General features: G+C 42.3%; 1 long non-coding RNA gene across 2 annotated transcripts; it reads right to left on the bottom strand.

Annotated features, from left to right (window-relative positions):
- Positions 1-419: 419 nt before the first annotated feature.
- LOC309351137 lies at positions 420-10,345 on the bottom strand. 2 transcript variants are annotated; one of them, XR_014160714.1, is made up of 3 exons: positions 10,278-10,345; positions 6,777-6,927; positions 420-468 (listed from the first exon to the last, which is right to left on the bottom strand). It is a non-coding gene; the product is annotated as an uncharacterized lncRNA (long non-coding RNA). The 2 variants fall into 2 exon arrangements; XR_014160715.1 differs by lacking the exon at positions 10,278-10,345 and adding an exon at positions 9,951-10,109.
- Between the last annotated feature and the right edge of the window lie 890 nt (positions 10,346-11,235).

Raw genomic sequence — 11,235 nt, 5'->3', positions numbered from 1 at the left:
ATTTCATTGTCCTGAAGAAAAATATATGAATGAAAGCAACACCACCAACTTCTCTCTGGTGACCAAAAGATAATCCAGGCACACTGGCAGTCCATGCTTCGGTTTAATGTGAAAGATAGCTGCATGATGGATTCACAAAAGCATTCTCATTTTACAATAATAAGGTATTGTCATTATTTGTTTGATCAGAGTCCACAGAAGCTGTCCTTCTAATTTCTGGCATGAAATGGGAGAGCCTCAAAGCAGTTATGTGGGAATGGATTACACTGAGTTATGAATGTTTAAACACACTTGTGAGGATCCAAGGGGTTTTGAATCAATAAATACAAATTATTTTTGAGAATTTCTTTTCACAGTCCATCTTCAATAAACAGTCAAGTTATTAGGAACAAAAGAAAGTTTTTCTGCATTTGCAATTCTTCTCTTGTCATTCTGCTTCCCGGAACTCTCTCAAGCTCCTGTAGGTAGCTGTATATAAAAAAGTAATATTAATTAAAGGCATTTTGGTATAGTCTATGATTAACAACATCTACAATCTCATCAAATTTACTTGCAACAAGTTGGAGGTGAGACAAAATGAATTGAACTTATTGACAGGTGAATGCACCTAGGTCACATGCATTGTACAGGAACTAGTGGTTTTGATGAGAAAGATAATCAGGTGTTTAATGTCAGCTGGATACAGAAGTAATATTAAAAGAGGACCCACAAAATAAGCTCTTTTAACTGTGAACCTGGCTTCATCATGTCTGTCTTAGCATTCCAGCCCTTCCATATTTACATATTAGTCTACATCAGATATAGGGAACCTGATCAGGCTAGTGGGCCAAATCCTTATCTTCCCTATTCCTCACAGGCCAAATTTAACAGGCAGTTGGACTCACCGGCCAATCACATGATGTCACAACGTCATCGGGTGATCAAAGCATCACATGAGGCTGGCAAGGAGGGCTGGGCAGTGCTCTGAAGCACCACAGATTGGCATCCTTGAAACCCACTATCTGCAGGGATTGACTAATGGATCAGACTCCCCATGGGAACTCATTGCACAGCTGATCTAGCTGAATCTCTACCTGCTCCACACCTGATGTCACATAACACACCTGGTGAGGGCCAGGTGGGCATTGTGTTGGGCCTTGCAGGAGAACTTAGGAAGCAGGCCGGTCCAAATTTTGCCCGCAGGCTGGAGGTTCTCCACCACTGCTCTACACACTGTCTCACAGTTGCTCTGGTTGCCAACTACTCCCTCCTTCACCACTAAAAGGGAGCTAATAAAATCAGGATTCAATTTTAAAGTCTGCTGGAGTTTTAAAAAAAGTCTTCAGTAACTGCTGGAACTTCACTGCAGATTAATTGCTAAAAGAAGGTTGAAATGAAAATGGTGTGTGTGTGTGTGTGATAAATGGAGTATCATGGAAAACAGCATGGCTGACTGGCTGGCCAGCTGGAACCCTGAATTGGAGCAGTCTATATTGCAACATTCTGTTGCAGATACCACTTACCTGACTCGCATTACAATTTCAGAAGGCAGACCGGTGTGACACGGCCCTTCCCTTCAGCACCTCCTCCAGACTGTCACAACATCACAACACAACTCATTCCTCAAGATTCCCAAGTAGCCTAGACCTGAACTCTATCGCATGAGAAAGCAAGCCTGTTTTTGTCTTCTTTTCAGCACTGAGCATGCCGCACATTCTTTCCCTGAGATATAAGGTTTGCAGTGTGTTATAATCACCAAGGAGAACTCATGTCTAAACCACAAAGGTTACCGGGTAGAACAAAATGTAAGGTAAACGATGCACTTAGATCTTGTATATTTGCTGAGTAAAACTATGCGCTGGATGGATCCGAAGGCTCCCTATAGGAGCTTCCTCCAACATAAATCCTTCTGTTCCATAGAAAGCAATGAAGTTCCATTAGAAAGGGGTTCCATAGTATCAGTGCTACAAAGGAGGGGACGGGACAGAAATGTACAATATGAGTTTGCTTGTCCTCAAAACTTAACTGAGAGCTTATTATTCTCCCCATGTTTTGGATAAGGAACTAATACTGCAAGAACGTGACTTGGCCAAGGTGAGTTAGCAATTTATTCAGCTGCCTATCATGTTCAGATCCAATTCTCCAAGGTTGCATTCAGATGAGCGGTTCATTGCATTAGTTTCACTACTTAAAATGTCCTGATTTTTAACACTCCTCTTACACTGGAATAACTGTTGCATTATAGAACTATGGCTTTTTCAACCGACATCCTACCATGCCATGCTAAATTTTAAATGGTGGTTGCAAGATTGTGAAAACCATGGGGAAATGACAATATAAAACTCTCATTATTTTCTGAGTTAAGGAGGTTGCATTTTTTTCCTGGGGAAAAATTATCGTGGAAATGAATGCTAAGCTTCCACCAGATTCCATTAGATTTCCAGAATTGGCCCTTACATTATATGAAAGATTACATAAAGCATGAAAGTGAACTGTTAGTGAAATGCTAGGAACTTTGCCATGTAAAAATCTTGCCACAAGCCCATGTGTTCAGAGCACATATCTTTTCCCAGGGCTTTCTTATAATATATAGAACTAGTAATTGCCAACTTTCTAGATATAACGTAACCTCCTGTGTCTTGTTGTGATCTTCCCACAGTTTCTACAATTGTTGATCACTTCCATCCTATACATCAGAACTAAGTCCCGCTCAGATTAATTGAGCTTGCTCCCGAGTGTGCATGATCGCAAGCCTCATTGTATTCCCCCCCTATATATTCTGCACATTTATTGAAAAAAGAGAGAGATGCCAACAAATTATGTTAACACTTCATTCAGAATGTGTTATGTTAGTATGATTACCACGAGTTTATCAGACAAGAGGCCAGATTTTGAATTCTCCCACAATGAACAATGAAATGTACGTAGCACTTCATATAACTCTTTGTAGTTCCAAGCACTTACAAATGTGAATGGCTTATGCCTTACAACACCTATGTACTTGGAATGGTGCTCATCTTGCAGTTCTTATTTTGGAATGGGAAAAAGTCATGCATGCTTGTTTATAAGACATTTGTCCTAAATGCATGCAGTTTTTTGTTGTTGTTTAGTCGTTTAGTCGTGTCCGACTCTTCGTGACCCCATGGACCAGAGCACTCCAGGCACTCCTGTCTTCCACTGCCTCCTGCAGTTTGGTCAAACTCATGCTGGTAGTTTCGAGAACACTGTCCAAACATCTCATCCTCTGTCGTCCCCTTCTCCTTGTGCCCTTCATCTTTCCCAACACCAGGGTCTTTTCCAGGGAGTCTTCTCTTCTCATGATGTGGCCAAAGTATTGGAGCCTCAGCTTCACGATCTGTCCTTCTAGTGAGTACTCAGGGCTGATTTCCTTCAGAATGGATCGATTTGATCTTCTTGCAGTCCATGGGACTCTCAAGAGTCTCCTCCAGCACCATAATTCAAAAGCATCAATTCTTCAGCGATCAGCCTTCTTTATCATCCAGCTCTCACTTCCATACATCACTACTGGGAAAATGCAGTTTTTAGTGTGTACCAACACACGGTGTATTAGCTGGAGTACTTGGCATGCGAAGATCAGATGATGACTCAGCTAATGTAGCAGGGTAATAATGGAGGCAGTCTGTAACCAGGAACCACAGACAGTGCCAAAATGGGGGCATCTCCATAAACACCCACACCCAACAAAGAATTCATCCTCCCTCATTGCTGGACTCATGTGATTGCTTGAAGAAAAGGCCCTTTTCACATAACAGCGATAACAAAACCACAAGCTAAAAATTAAAATGACGTTGCAATCCTAAGCATGCTTACTTGAAGTTTAACTCAAAACCAATAGACCTTATTCCAGAGAAGATATGTTTGGCATTGGAGCATTAGAGTGAAATATGTTATTACACAAATCTAATGTGATACAAAACTCCTCATGGTAGCTGGTGCCCAATGGGATTGGTAGGGTGGAGGGCAGGGAGACCAAGGTCACACCTACAGCATACACCACAGAGCAACAGTCCACAACACCCTTAACAAACTACACTTTGCGGGAAGCCATGCACTTAGATGAATGGGGTGAATGTGGCCTAGCAGTAGGTGGAGACAGAGCCAATGACAGGCAGAACAAACTAATTGCAGTTTTGTTGCCATTCTCTTCTCTTCTGTTTTTCCCCCAAAGGCAACAATGAAATGAAGCTGACCATCTATCTCCTAATTGTTCATACCAGAAATAAAGCCTGACTTGAAGTCTGTATAGGGGTCAGAGGAGTGTCACCTGATGGATTCTGGTCTACTGGTTTCCCTTCTGGTTTCCTCTGAGCTTCTTGTATTGGCCAGAGCTAAGCAATGGTGATGATCGCCGAAGAATTGATGCTTTTGAATTATGGTGTTGGAGGAGATTCTTGAGAGTCCTATGGTCTGCAAGAAGAAACTCTCCATTCTTAAGGAAATCAGCCCTGAGTACTCACTGGAAGGACAGATCATGAAGCTGAGGCTCCAATACTTTGGCCTCCTCATGAGAAGAGAAGACTTCCTGGAAAAGACCCTGATGTTGGGAAAGATGGAGGGCACAAGGAGAAGGGGAAAACAGAGGACGAGATGTTTGGACAGTGTTCTTGAAGCTACCGGCATGAGTTTGACCAAACTGCGGGAGGCAGTGGAAGACAGGAGTGCCTGGCATGCTCTGGTCCATGGGGTCACGAAGAGTCAGACATGACTAAATGACTAAACAACAACAAAGCAATGGTGGCTGTGTGAGATGTTCCAGTTTGGGGGTCTTCTGAAGGTTTGTATTTGATTTGATGCTGTGTTGGCACAGATCACTTTGCTTATGGTTGTTCAGAAGATAGATAGATAGATAGATAGATAGATAGATAGATAGATAGATAGATAGAAACTATTTGCATTAGCCAGCAGCCATAGCAATAAGATAAAATATACTGGGGTTAGAGCTAAATAGTTAGCTGTATAAAATACATTCTGGAGGTTTGCATCAGTACAAATGACAGAATTGGTACATGACTCTTTAGCGACAGATAAAACATGTGAGCCAATAGTCTTTCTTTTGTTCTAAAAGAAAAAAGCAGAGGAATGTTAGAAAGTTAATCAAATAATAGATCTTATTCTAATTGCCCCTGCTAAATCTTTTGCAGTTTTAGCTGTCACCTGGTTATCTTGATCTGCCAGGAGAAAAGACACAGTAGCAATGCTTGAGTGACCTGGTATGGACAGTAGTAGAAGGGTAATAGCCTCACACCTCAAATCTTTATAAAGAGTACAATCTAGCAGTACATGAGCTACTGATTCAGTACTGCCATCACCACACAGAAACAAGTGATTTTCCATGCCCATTATTATTCAGAAGCCTTGGAGCAAAAAAATCCCCAGTTGAATCAAATAAGTAAAATCAGATAAGAGGTATAAGTATGTTAAAGTCATGTGTGCCTCACAGGATTCAACACAACAAGCAGTCCACCTATCAAAATAATATATCCTCTGTACCTGATGGATATTGAGATGGGGTGATACAAGATATCTTAAGGAAGGGAGCCCACTTCCAACAAAACATATGGATGGAATGTTGAAGGCTGTGCAAACACGAACACGTGAGGTCATTTTCATTCCTCCTGTCCTTCTGGCTTCAAAAAGCTATGATTGTATCACTATAAGTTCAGTCCTACAAGGGGTTAAGTGTTCCCTAGGCCATCCAGTCAACTGCATAAGCATGTGTTAAGCATATGTGTTCAATACTGAGTGAAACACCTGAAGTCAATTTGGGAAGCTCTTCCAAAGGCAAATGTTTCATGTAGACCATGATCCTGGAACCAGATTGAAATGGAAATGAACAGGGAGATTGGGGAGTAAGTGGGCTTTCGGACTGTAGCAGTTGGCATCAGGCTTGGCTTTAGGCATCTGCATATCAATTATACCTTTCGGCATTTAGCCCACTATACACAATTAGCCTTAAACTGAAGCACATGCTTATGTGCCTCATTTGCCGGACAGGTTGAGAGCTCTTATTATTTTCCATTTGGAAGTCCCCTGTGAGTGATGAGATTGTGGGCTTCTGGCCAAGTGACCACATCAACCTCCCCTCTCCAGAAACTCATGCCAATGGACTGTATGTCATACTTAATCAGGCTGGCTGGGTCTCATTTTAGCTACATTAACTGTCATCCTGTTATAGGATTATTGATCCGGATGACTATTTCCCCATTATTTCGATGAATGAAATAAAGGGAAAGGTGTGAGGCAGCATGATTAATTGCAGGTTAGGGGGTTTATCCTTTGTGTGCACAATCGGGATTAAACAAATCCTGCCCTTTGAAACAAAAAGCAGTATTGTGATTTCACTCCAGGCTTCCCCCACCCAGCCCCCATGCAATTATTTCCATCTGTCCCTTCAGCACAATTAATCTCATATTTAGTGTATTCAGTAACAGGATCTTTGATTTTAGTTTAAAGCTGGCCACCCCATGGTAATTACTCTGCAAAGCACATTTTCACCTGATTACGAATGATTGATGACTTACTGTACCTTCAAACAGAAGATTATGACACGTTTGCAAGAAATAAGTATCAATTGTGCTCGTGGTTGGCTTATCCTATGCATCGAAGAGAACAAATCCCGTTTTTCTTGAGGCTGTGCAGCAGTTCACCGAAAGTGCAGTTCACCAAACTGTGCTGCTGTGTAGCTTTGACTCATTTCAGTGGGGATTGAGCTGAAATACCTTATAAGCAGTTCATTTGGAAAGGAATAGAGTCGTGTGCTGGTTGGTGACTGTTACCTGGAAGCGTACCAGATGGATTCATGCCATGCGGAGGATGTGATCGTAAGTGCAGCATGTGTTGCACGACCCACTGGGAATTTCTCATGACCATAGGCCAGGCTGGGGGTTGGAGTCCAGCAATATCCAGAAGGCACCTGGTTGACTATCCCTGCCATAGAAATCGGAAAAAAATTATTGATTGGTGTGTATTTGATTTAGTGAGGATATAAGATGCTTAGGAAATGAAACCGGCAAGTACCTAGACAGTTCATGTTCTGAGTTTTGTATCCATCCTTTCTTTTTAATCTAGTATGCTTTTCAAACTACCATATTTTTCGCTCCATAGGGCGCACCGGACCATAGGGTGCACCTAGTTTTTAGGGGGGGGGGAATCAAGAAAAAAATTCTTATTCCCCCCCCCCATCCCCAAAGAGCAGCGTACAGGCTGCACAACCTCTCCCTTCCGGAGGGGTTGCGTGCGGCTATGGCACAAGCCAAGACAGCGCTGTCTTGGCTTCCTCTTTAGCTGCGTGCAACCTCTCCAGCCACGAGAGGCTGCGTGGGGCTAAAAAGGAAGCCATAGCCCCGCACAACCTCTCCCTGCCGGAGGGGCTGCGCGTGGCTATCCCTGAAGCCTGGAGAGCGAGAGGGGTCGGTGCGGACCAATGCCTCTCGCTCTCCAGGCTTCAGCGAAAGCAACGCGAAGCCTCCGGAGCGTGGAAGGAGCGCTCCCTCTGCGCTTGAGAGGCTTCGCGTTGCTATCGCTGAAGCCAAGGACCTGCATTCGCTCCATAGGACGCACACACATTTCCCCTCAATTTTTGGAGGGAGAAAAATGCGTCCTATAGAGTGAAAAATACGGTATCTTCCAAAGAAACACTGAAATTCCTCAAATGCTTATTAGGGGATATGTGTCCTAAATAATGTTGGAGACATTTCCATGAAAGACAGCTGGTCCACAACAATGGTCATTTACCTTTTTACAGTCAATGAACAAGGGAGCATTGGGTGGTATATTTTAGATATAGTTAATTTAGTGTGATAGTGGGGACCAATAGTCCTGTCTAGCTTTAAAACATGGTGTGGGGAGTCCACCATAATAATGCAGGAGGTCCTCAGTAAACAAATGAGATGGAAAAGGTTCCTTCAAGGTGCAAAGTCTAAAAACAATACAGTTTTGTAACATTTGCCTTCCATACCTGACGGTTTGCCATTTTCATCAGCAACTCAGTATCCAGTAAAAGCACATAGCTCATCCTCAGAGATAGTGTGCCTCTGAGAACTGTATGTTACAATCAGGTCCTGTTTGTAGGTTTCCCACAGGTCTGCTCACTTTCAAAGGGGGCTGGTGTTGTGACTAGACTTCAGGTGCCTGCTTGGCCACTGTGATGCTCTCTGATTAGACGGGCCTTTGGCCTAATCCAGCAGGCTCTTCTTAATGTTCCTATATTCTTCTGCTTATTTGCTCTACATCTTCTGAATTTAAGATTCAAAAACCTGTTTAATTAAAGACAAACTTTAAACAACAAACTTTAAAGTTCCATTAATAAATAACCACAAGCCTCCAACACCAACTCTCACTGAACTTTTCTAATAAACTCTACAGCAATTATTATTCCTGCTGCTGTTAAAGGTAAAGGTAAAGGGACTCCTGACCATTAGGTCCATTTGTGACTGACTCTGGGATTGCGGCGCTCATCTCACTTTATTGGCCGAGGGAGCTGGCATACAGCTTCTGGGTCATGTGGTCAGCATGACTAAGCCGCTTCTGGCAAACCAGAGCAGTTCACGGAAATGCTGTTTACCTTCCCACCGGAGCAGTACCTATTTATCTACTTGCACTTTGACGTGCTTTCGAACTGCTAGGTTGGCAGGAGCAGGGACCGAGCAACGGGAGCTCACCCCATTGTGGGGATTCGAACCGCCAACCTTCTGATTGACAAATCCTAGGCTCTGTGGTTTAACCCACAGCGCCACCTGCTGTTAGGGTGTAAAATAAAGTCTATATGCAGTATAGACTGCAAGTCTTTGGGGGGAAGTGCCCAGAATTGCAAGTACTGGAATATGAGCAATAGTTTGTTGGGTCGTACTGTTAGTTTCTGTGAAGACCTTTCCCCAAAATGTCTCTACCAGAGAATGTGACCACCACAGGTGGTCATACTCTCATGCTATTGTGCTGGAAAAAGCTGTACAAAAAATAATAATCAATAAGCAGCTTATTCCATAAATGTTGTGGCCAACACAAACCGAGCTATGCCAAACCAAGTAGAGAATATGTTTTATATTCTCCTCTTGCTCCCTGTTTCAGCAGAAGGCAATGAAGTAATGCATGACCAACCCATCACCCTTTCTGTGACCCAATTGCTTCTATAAAGAGCATGACTTGCTAAAGACAGATGACACCACGTCACCCAGCCTTGTCTCATTAGCATGCATATGAAATTTGACAGCTTTTCTTTCCCAGGCAAAACTGAATTTGGGGTTGAGAGTACGCAGGCAAGAGTTTGTACGGTTTAGTCATCAAATCTGAGTCATATAATACATTCATTTGTTAGAGTATTCCTTACAGTTAAATATGTGAAAGCCAAAAAGGATTGCATTAGAGAATTCTGTTGATTTCCTGGACAATACGAGTGATTACATTCTTTTTTTGTACTTAACGAAACCACAATATTCAAGCATATCTTTTTCCTTCAGGGTTGCCAGACATCTGAACTGCAGTTCTTACTGATGGGAGTTGGCATCTTGCAACATCTGGAGGGCCACAGATTTTAGAATACCCATTTTAGAATACGATTGTATCAGTGGTTGGAATATAAAGTAAAATTAACTTTTGTCTAGATACAACAGGCGCCCGGTGTCTGCACTTTCCGGAAACAATTGAAGATTTCTTTTTTTGTTCTGACAGGCTATCCCAGCTGGATAAATGGGCCTTAGACACTCATGGCAATTTTGTGCGGCTTTAGTTTTGTTTTAAATGTATTTGCTGTTTCGTGTTTTTAACATAGCTGTCAATGTTTCCCTTTTTAAAAGGGAAATTCCCTTTTCCGAATAGGATTCCACGCAAGAAAAGGGAAAAGTTGACAGCTATGGTTTTTAACGTTTTGAAAATGTCTTTATTGTACCTTGCCAGGAAATTGTTGTCTACAAGGTGATTAATATAGTGGTAATGATGAGGATAATCACCATCACATTTAGGAAAGCAGAACTTCCTGAAGAGGGTATTCAGGTGAGAAAGATGTATCAATGAGGGCCCCAAACCAATCTGAGTTTGGCCCTGATCTGCACTTTGGAGAAACCCTGATGGGACACAGAGTGATCCAGGGGTGACTCAATCCAGGTCCCAACTGGACTCAAGGTTTTTTGCATAGCTCCTCACAGGACAGTCTCCAGAAAGCAGTCTGCTTCTTCAACTTCTGGCTGAACGATATAAGGAACTGCAGACAAGGGAAAACACACACACACACCACATAAAAACATACAAATTCACAGTGCTCTTTTTCTAGAAAAAGAACTCACCATGAACGCCTTCCTCATTCTCTTAGAATGGCAATGGTGCCCACCAGAGAGGTGCCAGAACTGAGTTCTGGTGAGCTTCAACTGAAAAAAAAAAAAAAAAAAAGCCCTGCAAATACAGCATTGAGCAGACCTTTGCACAACAAGCTTTTGATAGGCATCTTTTGACCGTGCCATTTTTCTATTCTAATCCCCCCTCATCGCACCCACCCACCTGTTTTTCCACCCAGTGGGGTAAAGATTCCATATTCCATGATTCTGTGAGTGGAAAAACAATTGGAAGGAGTGTTTTTGAGTGGGGAAATGGTTGGCAAAGGAAGGATAATGCAACTGTTTCCATTCCTCCACTGAAGCTCATAGCACCTGTTTTTGTTTCCTTCTTTTTTGATTGGAGATTGTTGAGTACACCTGCTCTGTGACATCTGATTTGGCCATCGTACAAGCATGAATTTTATGACTGAGTTTCCAGTAAAAATATTTCCATAGTTGCATGTATTGTTTCATAGCATTTGGGACAGAGGGGGAAGGGTGGTAATAAAGCTAGCAAGGGGGGAAAAGGTGAATGAATTTCTTTTCATACTGATATTTCCCTGTTAAAAAACCATACCAATTTTGTATTTGATATTGATTCATTTGGAAGCAGAAATCCTTCTCACTTGGTCTTGGGACAGGATGGGCTGAATATGAAAACAGATAAATAAATACTTATTTAGGAACGGTCATTGTGAGTTGGGTCGCTGGAAGTAAACTATGCAGAATGCAGCGGGTATATGGCCACTGAAATGCATGAGATTAACATTGTGTAAACATGTTTGGGATTAGGATCCTTCCCATTGAATTCATGGGGAATTCATGTCTTTTGCCCCAGTTTCACCAGTTGTATGGGTTCTATGGTGATTCACAAGGTGTTCTTGTATGTATGGCTGCATCTATTGAAGCAACACGTTGCTCATATAACTAT

The sequence above is a fragment of the Podarcis erhardii genome, assembly GCF_964252035.2.
Source record: "Podarcis erhardii genome assembly, chromosome: 10".
Classification (NCBI taxonomy): Eukaryota; Metazoa; Chordata; class Lepidosauria; order Squamata; family Lacertidae; genus Podarcis; species Podarcis erhardii.
This window is presented reverse-complemented; position numbering and strand designations above follow the sequence as displayed.